At 54.1% G+C, this 18,908-nt stretch overlaps 1 long non-coding RNA gene across 1 annotated transcript; it reads left to right on the top strand.

The window, feature by feature from the left end:
* The first annotated feature begins 3,795 nt into the window (after window positions 1-3,795).
* On the top strand, window positions 3,796-9,950 carry LOC136792231 (uncharacterized). The gene is made up of 4 exons (XR_010835701.1): window positions 3,796-4,192; window positions 6,316-6,480; window positions 6,833-7,077; window positions 7,226-9,950. It is a non-coding gene; the product is annotated as an uncharacterized lncRNA (long non-coding RNA).
* The last annotated feature ends 8,958 nt before the right edge of the window (window positions 9,951-18,908 follow it).

Here is an 18,908-nt window from a genome sequence, read left to right as displayed (position 1 = left end):
TCTAGGAAGAAAAGAGATGAGTTGCAGCGAGGAAGAAATAGACAAGATTCCCAAAAGGGAACTAAAGAGCTCGGCGCTACGTGCAGGAGAGGGGCCAGCAGTTCCCTCTCCCCGTGGAGCATTGGGGAGGGAGCCCTGGGCCAGGCTGTCTAAGGAAAGGTCACATCAAGATGACATCAGGCCCTCGGTAGAGGCCGTGCCTTCCTTCAAATGGGCATCCCTTCAACATCAGCCCCCTCCGGGGGGGGCTTTGCTTCCTTCCAGAGCCGATACTGTGAGTCAGGGGAGGTGGTGTGTTGTCCTGGGGCTGCTGGAACAAAAGACCACAAACCAGGTGCCTAAAAAAACGTACGTCTACTGTCTCACGGTTCTGGAGGCCAGAAGTCCGACATCAAGGTGTTGGCCGGGCTGCGTGCCCGCTGGGGGCTCAAGGCAAGAATGCTTCCTTGTCGATCGTGGTGGCTCCTGGCTTTCCTGGGCCCGTGGAGCGTCACCCTGTTCCCTGACGTCCTCCTCTGCGTGTGTCTATCCTGTACATCTCATCATCCACACACTCATCGTTTGCTTTAAGGTCCCTGATCCGTGATGATCTCATCTTGAGATTTGTTAACCTAATCACATCTGCGAAGATCCTTCTCTCAAGCAAAGTTGCATTCACAGTTTCCGGAGATTAGTAGGTAGACATATCTTTTGGGAGACCACCATTCAACCTATTACATAGAGTGAATGTTATGAAATGTGTCCCCCCAAATTCATGTGTTGAAATCCCAAACCTCAGTACCTCAGAATATAATCATATTTGGAGATCAGGTCTTTAAAAAGGTGATCAAGTTAAAACGAGGCCAGTGGGGTGGGTCATTAATCCAAGATGAGTCAAGTCCTTAGAAGAAAAGGGAGAGACACCAGAATGTGAACACAGAGAAAAGGCCATGTGAGGACACAGTGAGAAGGCGGCCGAGGAGAGAGGCCTCAGGAGAAACCAGCCCTGCCGACCCCTTGATCTTAGACTTCCAGCCTCCAGAACCATGAGAGACTAAGTTTCTGTGGTTAAGCCATACACTATGGTATTTTGTATGGTTGCCCTAGCAAATGAATGCAGTGACCTAGCCCTTTTGGGGGATCCATTATGTGCCCGCTATCCTGTTCTCTGCATTAAAAATCGGTGCAGTGGGAGAAAGCCCAGACCCTGAGGTCAGACACAGCCTCCAGTGGGTGGGTTCCAAACTGGCCACATGCTTTTGGGCAAGTTGATCCATTAAGTGTCAGCGATCTTATCTGTATAAAGCAGACACTAGTATCCACCCTGCAGCCTTATTACGAAGAGTCAACACAAAAATCTCGCTAATGCCTGACACCTGGTACAAACTCAATGACTAATAATGGCTGTCATAGATGTTTCCAGAACATCGCCACAGTTAATCCTTGCGATTCTGGGAAACAGCTCTCTCCTAGGTGAGGAGAGGCTGGCCCACTCAGGTGAGGCCACGTGCTCAAGGTCAAAAGCTCTGTGAGCAACAGAGCAGGGAAAAGAATCTCCATTTGGTTCCTAGAATCTGATGGTGTTTTCCCCCTGATATTGGTCTCAATGACCAAGTGTCCACCACCGCTCACGAGTGCTCTCCACGAGGGTAATAATAAGAACACGGATGTGGAATAAGGTGAAAGTGAAGTTTATTCGTGGAGTGAGGTTTGAAAAGAAATTCCTGTTTTTCAAGGAAGAGAATGATAATTTTGCTCGTCTCTGAGAACAAATAGTATATTGATTCTTCTGAGAGCCTCTCAAAGGGTTTCCATCTTTTCGTGTAGAGAGGAGGTGTTCCCCAGATGAAAAGTGGGGATTATTTACCCTGAGCGTCAGGTGACTGGCGGCCAAAAAAGAAAAAAATCATTGATTTCATAGAAAAGAATCCTATTTGCATAGGAAGGTTCAGATGAGCCGATTACTAATAAGACAGACAATTTTTAAAATTAAAGCTTTCCTTCTACTTGACGATTGGGCATTAGAATGCAGAAACAGGCATTTGAATTACATACATATCATGAACCCCCTTTCAGTTGCTTATATAATAGGCCACAAATGACTGGAAATAGCAAAAGAAACACTAAATTGCCTTGTATAAATTTATATTTGAAATTAATTTCAGAATTACGCAAAATTGATTCATATAAAGAGTTAAATCTTTTTAGAAAAATTGCTCTGCAAGAATTGCCAACTCTAGATGTACTAAAATTTATGTTTCAAACTAATTCATCAGAAATTTCTGTGTTGTCATAGCCCACAAATACTTGTAACAGCTTCAGTGTCTACTGCACTAACACAAAAATCCTTCGCAAAAGTAAAAATTATCAAAAGTTATTTGTAATCTTCCATTTGCCAAGAACAATTGACATCATTTTCAGTTACATTGGTGAAAAGTTGCTGGAAGTATTGGTTTTGGTGACCTAATAAATATATTTGCAGTCAGAAAAATAATTTTATGATCCATCAAGACATTGTATTAATAAAGTATCATTATTTATTATCTTACATAAAATTGAGTCCTGAGTATTATTATTTTGCAATTTTGTAAGTTTCTCTTGCTACTTGTGTGTCACTTGTATCCCTAGTACACCCTAGAGGTAATGCGATATTTTAAAGAATAAAGCTTTACATTTTAGGATCACTTTCAGCACTGGTTTCCTGCCTTTTGAACGAGAGACAACAAATTTTGCATTTTTCACCGGCCTGACAAATTATATATGTGACCTCGATCATGAGGTCACCCTGGAGATGAGATTCTGCCCCCATCACCGCCTGCCCTGCACGCGTCTCCCACCCCGACTGCAGGGTGGGAGGGCAGCCCCGTGTCTGTCCCAGGCAGCCCCTGCCTTCCCCAGCTGACTCTTCTAGCAGAGCCCGTCCACCACCCTGGTCTCCCCAGGCGCCCTGGGAGCTGCTGGGGGCTGGGGCTGGAGGTCGCCGTGGACAGCACACCAAGCCTCTGCAGAGGGACTCGGCGACTTGCCCAGCGTCTCCGTGGGGTTTGCCTCTGTTCTCTGCTCCTCCAGCGTCAGAGCCAGGCCTCATCCACTTGGCATCACACTGGCGGGTCCCCGTGCACCTGGCAATCCCAGGGGGAGTGACAGAGGCTCAGGAGCTGTCTCTGCTGCCCTGTGACCTGGGCAATCCACCACCATCCTGGCCTCAGTGAAGGCGGTGTTTTCATCAGCTGATCTTCAAAGGTGTGCAGCGATCCAAAGGGAATTCAAGTGTGAATGGGCGTGGGCGCTTGAAAGCTGTTTTCATGGAAGAGGGGTTCTCTCAAGGCCTCTAACCCCAGTTTGCAAGAATCCCAGAGAGAATCCACGATATCTTAGCAAAGGAGGAAAAAAGACGGGATACGGAGAAGCCCATCTAAGAATTTGTCAAGCTTTGACGACTGCAAAGAACTGTGTGTATCTGAACTGCTGATGAATACTGTCTATTTCTACTCCTTACGTAAGTCTAAAAGGATGGGGCAGAATCTGCTGAGTATATCAAAGACCCATTTTTAATTCATGGTGGGCTGGAGAAATAAAACTTACTTTTTTGAGAAAGAAATCTACAAGAAGTTTTTGGAAGCCAACCAGCTTAATAAACACAGGCTCTAAGTAAATAGCATAAAGAATTTATGAGAATCGCTTTCTGCATTTATGTATAGCCAGTTGCATGGGGTCCAGCAAATCGCAGCTTCCCGTTCTTTCCAGGACCCGTGGTCTGTTGCTCACCCTGCATGGCCCAAAGTGGCCCAACTGTGAGAAGCCATCGTGAGAGATGACGTCTGTTTGATATGGAGAGTGTGGGCATCGCTGTGTCTGTAGGCTGAGCCCCCAGGGGGAAGAGCAAGGGAAGGATTGCCGACGACTCAGCTTGGGGCTTTAGAACCTGTTCTGGGTGACACAGCACATTCGCGGGCTCTGGGCGCATGGGAGACGCGGGCTCTGCTTGGGGCTCAGCAATCCTCTGATGGCCTCATTCATCCTCTGCACTCCCACCACCCACAGCTGCTTCACAGCCTCGCCAGATGCTGAGATGCTGACCGGACCACCCCCGTTGGACACCCTCCCCAGGGCTGCCGGGACTCCAGGTTTCAGGAGCAGGAACTCCACGTTCTGGGGGCAACGGATGGTCCCAGGCACTGCTAAGCATTCCGCCTCCCTGCTATAGACTCAGGTAGGGACAAGGTACGAGAGCCTCTGGAGACCCTGGGGCTACTCTCGTGGGCCCCTCGGTCACTCATGGTCTGGTTGGTTTCCCTCGTCCTGCCTGGGAGTCAGGAGGCTGGATGCAGGAGAAGACATTGGAGGTGGCCTTGAGAAGGCAGACGGTGGGAAGCGCCCCGTGAGGAAGGGGAGCGTCCCCCTGCTGGACCGGCGGGTGCCGAGGCCTGGGTTTGCCTGGGGGCTGGGGAGGGCTCATGGGCTGCAGGCGGCAAGAGTGCCAGGATGTCAACAGTGTTTCTTAAAAAGACCTTTTTATTGTAGTAAAATACACAGAACATAAAATTTTCCATCTTAACCATTTTCAAGTGCAGCTCAGCAGCTTTAAGCACATTTGCATTGGTGTGTGACCAGCAGCGCCATCCGTCTCCAGGACGCTGTCACTGCCTCTGACGGAAGCTCTATCCCCGGGGAACATTCACTCCCCGTCCCTCCCCCGGGCAGCAGGGCTGAGGGGGCCAGGCGGCCCTGGTGGGTCAGGGGTCTGGGGTCTGGTCCTGGGCCCCGGGGCGGGTTGAGCTGGGCAGGGTCTCCGGCCGCGCTGGTCGCTGCAGGGGGAGGGTCTTGGTTTCCCCGCCACCCTCGTCCCCGGGCTGCCAGCACCATGGATGGTGCCCGGAACCAAAAAGGAAGATAAATAAGCCTGTGTTCATTTCAAGCCCCATTACAAGCACATTAGAGACGAATCGATACTGGCCTTGTCGCTTGGAGAGGAGCGAGCTGGGCCGGGGAGGCAGCTCATCGTGGCGCCTCCAGTGTCCAGTAAACACAGTGTCAAGATGCCCGAGGCCAGAACTCAGCCCTCTGCTTTCTGTGCCTTGGGACACCCGCGGCCGGCTTCCGCGCCCTCCCTGCCTTCCCCAGACCCTGGGCCGCGGGCACAGCCAGGGATGCCCCCAGGGAACAGGGCCAGCCTCCGGGCAGAGTCCACGCAGACTCTCACGCAAAGGGCACGCTCCTCCATCCACAGGTGTGGGAGAGAGGGCACCAGGGGCCCTGCAACCCACCGCTGTCAGCCCCCAAGACTCCGCCAGGTTCCAGAAAGCGCCCCAGGGAGGGCGGCCCCAGGGATGCCAGCGGGGCACACTTACCTGCTGTCCTGGGTCCCCAGCAGGGCTCCCCCTGGGCCCCAGTCACTAGCGGGGGGAGCTGGCTATGGGGCCAGCTTCTCGGGCTCAGGCACTGGCTGTGCTCCCCGACGGCTGGGCGGGCTGGCTCTGCTCCAGGGGCCGTTGGGGCTGCCGCAGCCACCGCAGCCTCAGGGGAAGCAGGAGAGGTCCCAGCTCGTCCGCAGCTACTGCACAGACCGCCGGCTGACCCAGGCCTGGGGGAGCGGTAAAGGGGCCCGTGCGCCCAGCTGACGGGGTGACGGCAGCCAAGTGGGGAACACCCAGGACATGACCTCAGAGGGCCCCCCAAAATTCGATCCAATGGGGCCAGGTGGGAAAGGGGCCCCCAAGGATGGCAGAGGTGGAAGGGCACTGGTGCCTCCTGGTGCCCTGCAGCTCTCCTCCCTGGGGGCCGGCCTGGGGCTGGGGACCTGGCTTCCTGCGGGGCCCTGTGTGCAGCCCACAGAGGGCAGCCACTGGCCTGATGGCTCAGGGCGGCTGCAGGGGCCAGAGGACCCTCCCAGGTGGGGTGATGCGGGGGGACACCCACCTGCACCTCAGGGCCCCGTCTAACGCTGGGGTCCGGGCCAGAGCCCCGAGGGGAGGGGTGGACAGCAGACCCGGGCCTCCAGCGGGAAGGGTAGATGCAGCCAGAAGCTGGGACGGAGCCCGAGACTGTGGCTGGAGGACTGGGCAGGACTGGGCAGGCCACACTCTGGGCAGTGAGAGCCGGCCCCGGGGGGGGTGGCACGCGGGGCTCTCACTGCAGGTGGGAGGCTGTGGTCCAAAGGAGTCCCGGTGTCCAGAAGAGCAAGGAGGCGCTGGCTGTCTCTCCTCTGCGTCAGCAGGTGTGTGTGTGTGTGTGTGTGTGTGTGTGTGTGTCTGTGTCTGTGTCTGTGCGCGCGCGCGCGTCTGTGTGACTCAGCCACACCTCATCCGCAGTGTTTGCATCCAACTCCGCCCCCAGGAGCTTCTTCCCACCGTAATGATGGGCCTCCTCTCACCAGCTGCCCCCACGCCATCCTGGACCCCAGCTCGCCTGCGCTCCTGTTACAGCCGCCGGTACTAACACACTGACCGTGTCGTGGGCTCTCACTCTGTGGGGGCAGCGCCCACAGAATAACCTTACGAGGTCAGTACTGTCGGCTCCCCTGCCACCTTCCAGACCAGAATACCCAGCTGAGGAGAGCCCCGTAAGGCCCCGTGCGTGGAGGGCACAGACCTGAATCCAGGCCTGGTTACTCAGAGCCTGGACGTTGGCCTGGAGGCATCCCCTCTCATCCCTGAAGCGAGGCCCCGGGAACGCTGCAAACCAAGTGGCCACGGCGGGAGGGCTTTCTCGCGGGACAGGCCCGGGTGGCGGGCACCCGGCGATGCCAAGGGCTGGGTGTGGTCTGCAGAGGGCGCCGGGGCTTGTCCTGGGGCCCAGAGGAGGGCTGGGGGGACAGCTGGGGTGTGCGGCTCAACTGAGCTCACATCAACAGACGCTGGCCGGCTCCAGCTGGGTCCCGGAACCAGGAGCGAGGCCTCGGCTCCCGGACAGTGGAGGTGGGCGCAGAGGCTGGAGGCTCCGAGCTGGACACCCGCCCGGACGGTGACTGGCTTAGGTGACATTCAGGCCCCTTCCAGCCTGGAACGTTTTAGGACAACGCAGAGCTCCCCTGTCTCTTGGAGAGGCCGGAAGGACCACGGGCAGGCTGCTGTTTCCAGAAGCCTGGGGACCAGACCAGTAAGTGCTGGAGGTGGAGGAGCCTGGCGGGTGGTGGGCGGGCGGGGGGCAGGGCGCGGGGGGGCCAAGGTGTCCAGCGTCTTCTCCCCTCAGCCATTCGTCTGTTGTCCCTCATTTGCTTCCTCTCCTGGACCTGGTGGCGCTCCAGGCACGGACACCAGCGGCAGCCCTACATGCAAGTGACAACAGCTCAGCAAGATCAAGGCAGGAGGCATTTGGTTAAACCAAAGAGAGAAAAAAAATCAACGTTCCAATACCGCCTCTTGTAGTGATCTCTTGAAGCTGATTCAGAAATAATATTTCCTGACATTCAGAGGGGCGGCTCACTTTTCCCGAGCACGTCTCCCTATCGCTTTCAAGCCTCGGGACAATCTCGCTGCAAAGTAGCCTCACTTGATGGAGGAAGAAATGAAAACATGAGGCGTTAAGTAGCTCGACGGGCACAGCAACTCCTCCGGCACCAGTGGGTGGCTGCGCGCGTCCCGCTCCCGCCCCCAGAGCTGGCCCAGCCTCTGCCCGCCTGCCTCTGTCCTGGCACCGGGAGCGGACGGGGTCCGCTTGATGACGGTCCTGCACCTGCCACCGGGGAAGGGTTGATGCCGCAGGGGGAGTCCTCAGCCAGGCTGCCCGCTAGATTCCTTTCTGCTTGGGGACATCAGTCTTTGCTCTACTCAGGCCTTCAACTGATTGGATGAGGCCCACCCACATCCGGGAGGGCCTCTGCTTCTGCTTCATGAAAATCCTGTTTCAATGTGAATCTCTTCTGCAAAAGCATCCTCCCAGTAACGTCCAGAAATGTTGGACCAAACATCTGGGCACGGTGGCCCCAGTCCTGTTGATATAAATCTAGCCATCCCCCCTCACCTGGCCCAGGCCCCCTCTCTCTCAGGGGCCCCGATTCTGTCCCTTTGCCCTAACACCAGCCCTGTTTTGACTTCCATCCACCAAGACGCCCTGGAACAGTGCCAGAGGCGGCGCGGAGGTTTCTCCCGGACGGCAGCACACCCCCTCGACGTGTGCGGCGCTGGCTCGGTGCCGGGTCCTCACAGCGGCTGGGCTGGGAGGGGGCTGTGCTCCTGCTTACCGTCCACGGACACACGCTGCTTCGTGCCGTGTGCCCCCTTCCCCCCGCCAGCAGAGACTGGGTCACGGCTGTGCCCACCGTAGCCCCGCGCCGCCCCTGCCGCTGCCCCCACTAGAGCCGCCGGTTCCCTGTGCTGACCCCAGCGGCTCACAGCTCCTCCCACACCAAGACCCCCATTCCAGCCCCCGCCCATCACCGGACGAGGCCTGGTGTGGAGTGGAGAGGCCCACCGTGCCTTCCAAGCCTTTCTGAGCGGCCTTGAGCCGGGCCACCCGTGTCACCCCTGCGGCTGCTGCAAGGTCGAGGGCGAAGGGTGGCTGCCCGGCCGTCCAGATCCGCTCTCAGGAGAGGGAGGGCTTTGTCTCACTGTGGCCAGCGGGGCAGAGTCCTCCTCGTCCCGCCTAAACGACGGGTCGCGGAAGCCCGCTTTGGAACATCGATGATTAAAGTTGGATCCAGGCTCCAGGCAGAAGGCAGGCCAGCCTGCAACCCTGGGCCCCTAGCCTCCCAGAAACCCGATTCAGCAGGACAAAGTCTGGCCCGTTCACCCACCAAGTGGCTGATCGCCGGCCTCCCCCGACCTCCGAGATGGGGGAGGGGCACGGGCCTGCCAAGGCCCCCCCAGGACCGTGTCCCTGGTCCCCCGCGCAGCCTGCCTCCAACGCCCCGGCCACCTGCTCCCCCTCCACTTCCAAGGGCGGTGTGCCCACCACGTGCCCAGGATGCGTCATCGGGAAAACTTGTGCTCGGTCCAGTGGACCAGGAGCCCAGACGACGTGGGATCTGCCAGAACAGCGGGCTCCTCGGAGCTTGGCGGAGGAAGCAGAAGGTGGTATTCACCGAGGCTGGACCAGACTCCGGCCCGTCTCTTCCTGCCAATTAGTCAATGAAGTGCAACCTGCGCAACGCCGGGCACCGCTGGCCGCCGACACCGGGGATGGATGTACCGGAAAAGAGAGCCTATTCCCATCAGCCCGGCGGACATCACGTCGCTCCTGTAAGCAGACTGGATGTACACGTGGATGCTGCCCACGCCAAGCCTCATGCTGGTGGCGGCACAGGGCAGGGCACGGACAGCTGGACAGCCAGTGGGGCTCGCAGGCACGGTGTCCCCGCTGGTCGAGTTGAGATGACCGGTGATCACAGTGCTGAGGCAGCTCCCCTCCTCTAGCCAGACTCCAGGGCAGGAGGGTGGACCCAGCAAAGGGAGCTGAGGGGTGGAGCAAGGAAGTGCCAGCAGGGAGGGGGATGGGGACCCACCAAGGGGGCCTGTGGAGTGAGTGGACAAGCAGGGCAGGGGGTGTCCTCTCTTGTAGAGCAAGGGCTCGGAGCTGGGTCACAGGATGTGGGTTTAGGGGCGTGCCGGATTCAACCTGACGTCCTGTGCTATGCCCACCGTGGACATTGCCCCTGGCTGACCTGCAGGCCGGCTCTGGGCTCTCTTCCCTCTGACCCAGTTTCTGGGTACTCTGGTGGCTTTGCCGAGCGACCTCAGGCTCGGCACCTCCTGGTGTGTCCATCCTGGATTCTGCTCTGTTACTGGTTTTTTTTCTCAATTTCGTCCTAAAGTAAGGCACCCTGGAGAAACTGGAACCCTAGTGCTTTGCTGGCAGAATTACGAAATGGTGCAGCCACTCTGGAAAATGGTATGGTGTTTCCCCAAAAACTTAAAAATAGAATTACCGTATTTGATCTGCAGTCTCACTTCTGGGGAGACACCCTAAAGCGCTGAAAGCAAGAACGTGAGCTGACATTTATTCACAAGCACCCGAAGATGGGGACACCCAGGGTCCACTGATGGATGGATGGATGGATGGATGGATGGATGGATGGGTGGATGGATGGATGGGTGGATGGGTGGATGGATGGATGGATGGATGGGTGGATGGATGGATGGATGGATGGACGGATGGATGGATGCATGGATGGGTGGATGGATGGATGGATGGATGGACGGATGGATGGATGCATGGATGGGTGGATGGATGGATGGGTGGATGGATGGATGGGTGGATGGGTGGATGGATGGATGGATGGATGGGTGGATGGATGGATGGATGGATGGGTGGATGGATGGATGGATGGATGGGTGGATGGGTGGATGCATGGATGGGTAGATGGATGGATGGATGGATGGATGGATGGATGGATGGATGGATAAGCAAAATGTGGTCCATCCATACCAGCGAATAGTATTCAGCCTTCAAAAGGAAGGAAATTCTGACGCAGGCTACATCGCGGATGAACCTTGAGGACATTATGCTAAGTGACATAAGCCAGGCAAAAGGACAAATACTGTATAACTGCACTCATATGAGGGCCCTAGAGGAGTCAAATTCCCAGAGACAGAAAGTAGACGGTGGGGGCCATTGGCTGGGGGAGCGGGAGGGGGAGTGAGTGTGTAATGGGAGCAGAATCTCAGCTGGGGAAGATGCAAAGGTTTTGGAGATGATGGTGGAGATGGTTGCACGACCTTGTGAATGTTCTTACTGCCATTGAACTGTACACCGAAAAGTGGTTGAAGTGGTAAATTTTATGTTACGTATATTTTACCACAATCAAAATGCAGTAACATGACAACAAAATATACCGGGGCTGCCCAGCCCCAAGTTCAGCCTGGGCTGATGTGGCGACTGCCTTCGGCCACTTCATTCAGCAGAGCCGGTGTCTGTCTGTCTGGAGCCGACCTTGAAGACAAACATTTCGTCCCATTCAGTCTATATGTGTCCCCTGCTCAGATCTGGAACCCCTGACGCGTTATAGAAACCACCCCGTGATACGTCTAAACAGTACGTCTATCGCTAAAAATATGCCTCTGAGAGAGAGAGTTCTTCATGTGTAATCCCCACCGTCTAAAATTATGTTTTCATCTACAATTAAGGACAAGAATTTATTTTTTACACTTAAATAATGTTCTTAAAAATCACACATTTCCTTTCTTTTCTCATGTGAGCCCAATATTTTTGCCTGTGAACAGATGGTTTGGAGAATTTCATAAATGACTTCTCCCCCTTTGTGACACATGTTCTTCTGTTTTTGGAAGCCCCCAGTGAAAATGGCCAGACGAAGTCAGGACAAAATTTGTGTTGTTGCCGACAGAGGTCTGAGCCAAAAAGCCGGGTATCTGTAAATGAAGAGACAGTTTTCCCCACCCAATAAAATCTAAAGTAAAAAAGACGGGGATTAGTTTGGCAGAAATACTGTTAAGTGTAGCATGAAAATGGGAGTCTTTTGGATGTTTTCAGAGTTAAATGAGACAAGCTAGGATCAATGGTGAACGATGAATCTGGGTGCCTCACCAAGGCTGCAGAGCCAGGAAAGGAAGGCAGAGCCGAGTTAATTAGCCACCTGAATGGAGAGCGAAGCTGGCCAGAGACCTCGCGCACGGAGCCGAGGAGGCCAAAGGACACGGCTGAGTGACAGGTCCCTGAAGAGAAGAGCCCACGAATCTTCCAGGGTCTCACGTCAGACCCAGAAGTGGTGCACAGAGATAAATAACACGTCTTTAATGATGCTAGAAAGACAATAAGAGCCTGCCTTCAGATGGGCCATCAATTGTGACCAGATGGTGGCTGGAATCCACAAATATTTCACCCTAACACCTGCTCCCTTCGTAGCATCCTCGAGTCCCAGGGGGGTGGGTTTGCCTCCAGATTTTGTCATTAGCTTCACGTCGAGTTACTTCATTTGATTCACGGGCCATCGCCAGGCAGCCGGCCGTGGATGTCCGTGGTTCCCGGTGGGTCGTGGCCGGAGGAGCCCCTTGGGCCAAACTGCCTGTTCTCTGTACCCCACCAGGCCTGCCTCGCTGCTCCGGCGGGGAGGAGAGAGTCCCGCCTGTCTTGTGTCCTTTGCTCTCCTCCACCCAGGACAGAGGGACAGACTCTACTTGCCTTGAGTCTGAGAGGACGTCTTTCTGTGCAGAGCTACGCCCTGGCTGCTGAAGGAACTTATTTTCTCTTGTTTCATCCGCAGAGAAGGCTGGTCTCTTCGTTCATTAGTTCATCTGTTTGCTCACTTGTTCATTCACTGTCCGTCAATATTCACTAAGCCCCCACGACGCCGCGGAGCCCACCAGCCACACACTACTGATAAAGCAAAGAGCTTCGCGGAACCCCTACTCACACTGAGCCTACAAATTGCCCCGTCGTGATGGTCTAATAACCTCATTAAAAACACCCGGCACCTGCTGTGTCCAAGGTCGTATGTCAGGAACGGAGGGGATGTTGAGGGGATGAGAGGCAGGAAGGATCCATCCCAAGGCGGATGCAGACTTGAAGAGGGGCTCATGGAGACCATGCTGCTTGGAGTGGGGAGGAGCCTCCGGAGTCACCTCCACATTTCAGAGCCTGGACCCCAGGGGAGGCGAAGGATATGTTTGAGATTTCTCAGCTAATGAGCATTGGAGCTGGGGCGCGGACCCAGCATTTCTGAGGCTTTTGAGTGTCACCTTCTCCAGGCACAGGCACCTGGGGTCAGGATGACCTCTGCAGAGGCCGCTGGTGGGAGGGTCTGGGGGGTGGAAACTGCAAGACCAGAATCCAGGTGGAGGACTCTCACAGGTGGGGGGCCTGGACGGGGTGCATGTAGGGCGATGGCGGGGCGGAGGGTGGGCAGGAGCGGAGGTCACCTGTCCTGCAGGCCCTACTCCTCTGTAACACCCGCTCTCCCCCCGCCCCACTGAACTTCCAGAGACTTCGGGCCAGCAGAGCCCCAAGAACAAAGGCTTCAGTGCCCAAGCCCTCCGCGGCTCCCTGCACAGAGCACTCACCTGTCTGTGTGCTTTTCCTTTCTGGATAATTGTCGGGGTCAGCAGGACACTGCTGTGGGGTGAGCGGGCATGCTCTAGTGCAATCCTTTTGACACACCTTCCTGTCCCCATTTTAGGAAGCAGGAGACCAGGCGAAGGCTCTGAGACAGCCCAGCGTAGTTGATGAGCCCCTTCCCATCACCCATGCCTGGGGCCGCCCTCCTTCCCTCCTGCCTGCTTGGAGCAGCCTGTCCATCAAATTCACCTGCTGCTTCCCTGGAGCTGCCACTGGAGGGAAAGGTCTGGAAGACGCATTAAAGAGCCTGGTTCTCCAACCCCGGGCACCCCGAGGGAACACCCAGCCCTGAAACAGCACTCTGGTCATTGGCCAGTTTCGGACAGTCCCTCTGGGGGTCTGGGAAGAAAGTGCTTGTGTACCTGAAGGCTGCGTGCTGGGTGGAGACAGAGACCCTGCTCATTCTGTCCCTTGGGATGTATTTTCTGGCTGGTCCAGGGGAAGGGCCACCACCTGGACCTTGGCACAATATGTTAATGTTTTATTTGCATCGGGAGGAGCTTATTTGCATATGGCAATGTCTCCGTATTCCATGGAGCTCTCCTGTGCCTTTGAGTCCTCCCTCCCCCTCTCTGTTCCTCTCTAATTTCAAGGCTTTTCCTCCTTCTGCAGAGTTTATCAGCTGCCTCAGGGATGGTAAAGAAATCAGTTTATTACACCGTCTTAAATAAGACAAACTTAACCTTGGGGAGAACGGGGGCAAGGGGAGGCAGACAGGCCCTTGTCTCCCAGGAGCTGCTGGCTCCCTCCAGGAGGGCAGCTCCCAGCTCCTTCCCGGGGACTCTGGGGACAGGGCAAGGGGGACATGCAGAGCAAGAGCCTGGCTCACTGGTAGGGATGAGGCCGTGGGCCCTCACAAGGCCCTGAGCCTGTGAGATCATTGCTTTCTTGCCTAGAAAGGTCCTTCCGAACGTCAGAGTGGGGGTTCAAGTTCTAAATCGCTGGTTAAAGGACTAAACCCAGGGGTGGAGACTCCAGGGCTTTCAGGTCTCTCCCGGGCATCCTAAATCAGTGAGGGGGCCCAAGGGGACCTTGGAGAATAGGACACACACGCCTATCCAGGCAGTGTACCGGGGGCCACATCAGAATCCAAGGCCACCAGAGGCCAGATGCCAATTTCTGCTCGAAATTGCTTACTCTCAATGCCCTCTGGTTTTCAGGGGCTGGTTTCTGGGTTGGCCGAAGCACGTAGACCATCTGCAGCCTGGGGCTGGTGCTCTGGGCTGACCTGGGGGAGGTGGTGGCACCCATGTCCTTGTAGTGGTTCCATCCGCAGCCTTGCCTGGAGGTCAGTCAGGGAGATACCTGGACAGGCAGCGGTGTAGCAGCTGTGGACTAGCACCACCCCCTTCCCTCTGGGAAGAGCTTGCCTTCAGCCTCAGGAAGTATGGTCGTCAATGACCACCACAACAAGATTGGAGCAGTTCACCTTCCCAGCTGAGTTTGCAGCCTGGATGGGAGAGGACATAAAGGACCACTTCACAATGTAGGGTTTCAGGTGGTGTGAAGACCTATGGGGAAAGTCCATATCATAAGGAGGACAGAGAGATGAGATGGAGGGAGTGTCTGTGTTGTATGGGGTGGTGGGGAAAGATTCTTTGGTAAAGTGGATTCTTGAAGTGACTTTAATGTTTGGTGAATAAGGTGATGGTGGCGGGTTGGGGGAGATGAGTGAGGGAGGAAGGGGAACATGGGGCCTCTGTGCTCTGGATGCAGACAGTGACCTAGACCTGAGGATGTCCCCAGACATGGGATGCGATGCAGAGCCCTTGGTGTGACAGCACCGTGAAGAGCCCTGGACCAGCCCAGAGGACCAGGATAAGCCAGTTCTCATAAAAAAGATGAACTAGCTTCAGATGAACTGGCCTATGACCCCCTCCCCACAACCCACCCCCTAGAAACACTGCTACAGATGGAATTCAAGGGAAGATAGACAATTTCTCTTAAGGTGGGCAGAGAAGAACCCAGCCCCCACCTGAGCAAGAAGAAGAAGGGAAATGCATGGGAAATGAGCAAACTCATGGAACAGAGCACAAAATGGCCATAGAAGACCCTGATCTGCAGCTCAGCTAACGCCGTGAGCCAAAGACAATTCTCCAGAGGTCTTCTGCTCTATAGAAGACCTTATTAAGAGAGATCATTAATAATAACTTAAAAACATAACTAAGAGCTAAAAGACCAGATGATGAAACAAGTGTGAAGGATGGAAGGAAGAGGGCAGAGCTGAGAAAAAAAAAGAAACAGAGGTGCAATCAACACCAACAGAGAGCCAATAAGTAAATTAGAAGTGACAAGGAACAGAATGAACTTGGCTCCACTGGAATTACTGACATTAGGAAAAGCTTAAGATAATCACAGCAACATGGAAGAAAAATACAGAGAGGACAATTAAGCAGTTGATAATACAAGTGGAGGACAAGTGAGTAATTGTTGACCCCGTAACAGAGAGAACAACTAATGGGAAGGGGTGTATTTAAAGGGAATACTAGGGAGGAAAAACAAAAACAAAAACAAAAAACAAAAACAAAAACAAGAAAAATCTTCCCTGTAGTGAATAAACAGAAGATGTTACCAGCCAATCTGATTCAGAAATAGCTCAAGATGTATCTTGATTAGATTATTGGATCTTGGAGATAATAAAATAATCCTTTGGATGTGTAAGCTGAAAAAACAAACAAACTCCATCACCCACAAGACGGAAATATCAGGCTGATGTCAGGCTTCTCCTCGACAGTAGGCTCAGGTGTGGTGGGGGAAGCAGTTCAGGATCAGAGAGGCCAATTTTGGTGTCTCTGTGCTTCCAAGGGCTCACCTGTCCCCACCCTGGGCTCAAACCAGAGAACAGTGTCTGCAGCATTTTAAGGGGAAACAATTGTGACCTAAGAGTTTTGTCATTTAAATGTAGAATTTTATATCTAACTTTTGCTATATAAATATAAATGTAGGAGTCAGACATTCTCAAGCATGAAAGATTACCAATGAGCACTTCTTGAAAAAATATATAAATACATAATCTGGGCAAATTAAGAGATGGAAAACGAAGGCAACAAATTCAACACCGAACATCAACTCAGAAGAACAAAGGTCACTTATATCCTGAGCGAGAAAAAAATTAATTGACTAAAAATTTTATACCCAGCTAAATCGCTTTTCAGTATCCAATCAACCTGCAGACCTTCTCCAGCCTGAAGGAGCTTAGGAGACAGGCTTTTTGAACTCTTTTCAAAAATGAAACAGACCAAAAAATGCCTCATTAGAGAATCAAAATAAATAACTAGGCTGTGAAGACACGGGTTTCTAGGGCCTGGCAGTGAGCATTGAGTCCTTGAAAACTTAGGACAAAATGAAAATTATTGTGTGAGTTATTGTCCCAGAACAAAACTTACCTTTATAAAGCTTGATAATGTAAAAATGAAAGTAACAGGGTTGGAAAAACTTTGGAAAGCCAAAGGTGAGGGGGACTGGGTGTTTGAATGTTTGATTCCTCATCTTCCACTGGGAGGGGTCACAAAATAAGATGAAAACATGTTAAGGAAAAACATCAACCTAAAGTTTTCATGTTATTATTTTCCCTCATCTCAGAGGAAAACTTGGAATAATGATGCTGGAGGTCAAGAAACACACATTATATTTGCAAAGTCTCTGATGCCACTCTAAATAGAAATAGAGGAAGGCTGGTTTTGCTGCTCAGGGCAGCTCATCTGGGGAGGGTACCTGGGCCTGGATCTCACGACATCTTCAGCCCATCACTCGGGGTCTGTTGGCACATGGTAACTCCCTCTAAGCTACTATCCTCCTTGTTCAGGTTGTCTTGGACACGGCGTGAAAGACACAGCAGGAGCCAAATACATTAGCCCACCTTCAGCTCAGCAAGCTAGGAGGATATGAGGGGGCTTGGGCTCGGCCAGGTCCCCTGCTCTCCACCTGCTTGTGCACACCTGGGAGACACAGCACCTGGGCCTCCAGGTGGGCGAGAGAGGCACAGAGAGTCAGGGGGCACAATGACGACGGGAGTCACACCCCCTTAATTGCAGGGCTTGTCACTTACCATCATCTCCCTGCCTAGACTGCCGGCTCCCCGAGGCCAGGAGCTCCTTCTTCCTCTGACAGCTTCATCCCCCACCCCCACGGCCAAGTGCAGAGCAAGTGCTCAGGGTCTGGTAGTGACAGGAATGGATGGATTTAATTTGGTTACGCCTGCTAGGTACAGGCCCCCCAGTTCCCCTCTCCAATAATCAATCCTCCCGGGTCCCGAGCGCCTGTCGGAAACCTCAGCTCCTCACAATTAAATTGCTTTCATTTCCCTTTATGAACTGAGGCCTGTTTAAATGACCTGAATTTCCATGCGTTCGAGAGGCAGTTTTCTGGGGGGCCTTTTCCCCTCACATTTCCCTCCCTCTCCTGGGTTAAAGAAAACATCAGGAAAAGGACAATGTAAGTGCTATAGGCCACTTGGAGCAGCTCAGGTTGCCTTGGAAAAGGGGGAAAATGGGCGCTTCCAGAGCATTTGTTCCCAATAAAACTGCTGAAGCAAGGTCAAACGTTTCCACAAGGAGATAAAACGTTAATAAATGGTGGCCGTTGTCCCACATTTCTGAATTTATGCAGTACATCTATATGGCAGCGTTCTCTACTTGGTTAAATTCAGTGAGTAATTTCTGACTGTATTCATTGCCAGAGGATATATTTCTTTAGAGTTAAATATCACTAGCTGTGCATTTTGATATGAGAAATGCAGTCTGCAATTTATAACCGACAAGATCATCAGTGAATCTCGGGCTGTGCTGAGAAGCAGGGCACGGGAAGTATACGCAGGCTCCAGAGTGTTTATTTTAGAATTCATTTGGGAGGAAACATCATTTCCAATTCGGCTGTCAAGTCCTAATCCGGGACTGCTCCTTCCATCAGCAGACGGCCAAGCCTTCAGATGGGGGGTGCGGAGACCTCTGACGGGCCCTGTCCCCACCCAGCTCTCCACTCATCTGGCGGGAACCACAGGCTGAGCAGCATTCTGACCAGGTGAGGTGTGATGACCTAAAGCCCTGGAAGCGGACAGGTGAGGACAGGTGAGGAGAGGCAGCGGGGAGCTGGGGGCCACGGGGTAGCTATGGGGCCAGGCCCTGAGCTCCGGAGGGAACTAAGGCCCACTCCAGGCCCTTCTCAGGAGGGGACCTGAGCCTCAAGGGGAAGGGGGGGATGCCCTGGGTGTGTGAGTTCTAGGCTGTGCTGAGAGCTACAGGGGCTGGAGACCAGGGCTCCGCAGAGGCACAGGGAACCAGAGCTGCAGGAGCTGGTCCTCTGAGCAGCCGAAGCACCCTCTTTCTTCCCCCCAACCTCCCTCCCTTTCCCCCTCCCTCCCCCTTTCTCCCTCCTTCTCTCCTCCCTTCATCCCCCCACCTCCTTTCCCTCCAGGTCACACCCGGGACCGGGGGCTGGGATGCAGCAGTCCCTGCTGTCTGGTCACAGGTTTGGGGAAGCTGACACACCAGCAACCTTCCTTCATCTGTCCTTTGTCCCTTTGCTGTAAGCGTTCATGAGCCAGGATGCTCTGTAGAAGCCTAAGCCGGTCCACGAACTGTAAACCTGTCCTCCTATGAGGCAGGAGCACACGGGGCCCCGGGGAAACAAGTAGACTCTGCAGCGGCGTGGTGCCACCCAGGCTGGCGTGCTGAAACGCAGTGGCTTTGGAGCCACTGTGCCACCACCTGCCCCCTGTGTGACCCTGGGCAGGTGTCCTAACCTCTCTGAGCTCCAGCACCCCTCAATGGCAACAGGGGGACGATACTCCCCACCTGGGAGACTTGCTGTGGGAGTCTAGCCGATTGTCTGGGACAGAGCACGTACCCGCTGCTGGGTGTAGGAAGCTGTCTGGGTGCCGGTGGCCTCTGGCAGTGACCCAGTCCGTGTCTGTTCCCTGATCG

Source organism: Kogia breviceps, chromosome 12 (assembly GCF_026419965.1).
Source record: "Kogia breviceps isolate mKogBre1 chromosome 12, mKogBre1 haplotype 1, whole genome shotgun sequence".
Taxonomy (NCBI): Eukaryota; Metazoa; Chordata; class Mammalia; order Artiodactyla; family Physeteridae; genus Kogia; species Kogia breviceps.
The sequence above is the reverse complement of the archived record's forward strand: the minus strand, read 5'-3'. Positions and strand labels throughout refer to the sequence as shown.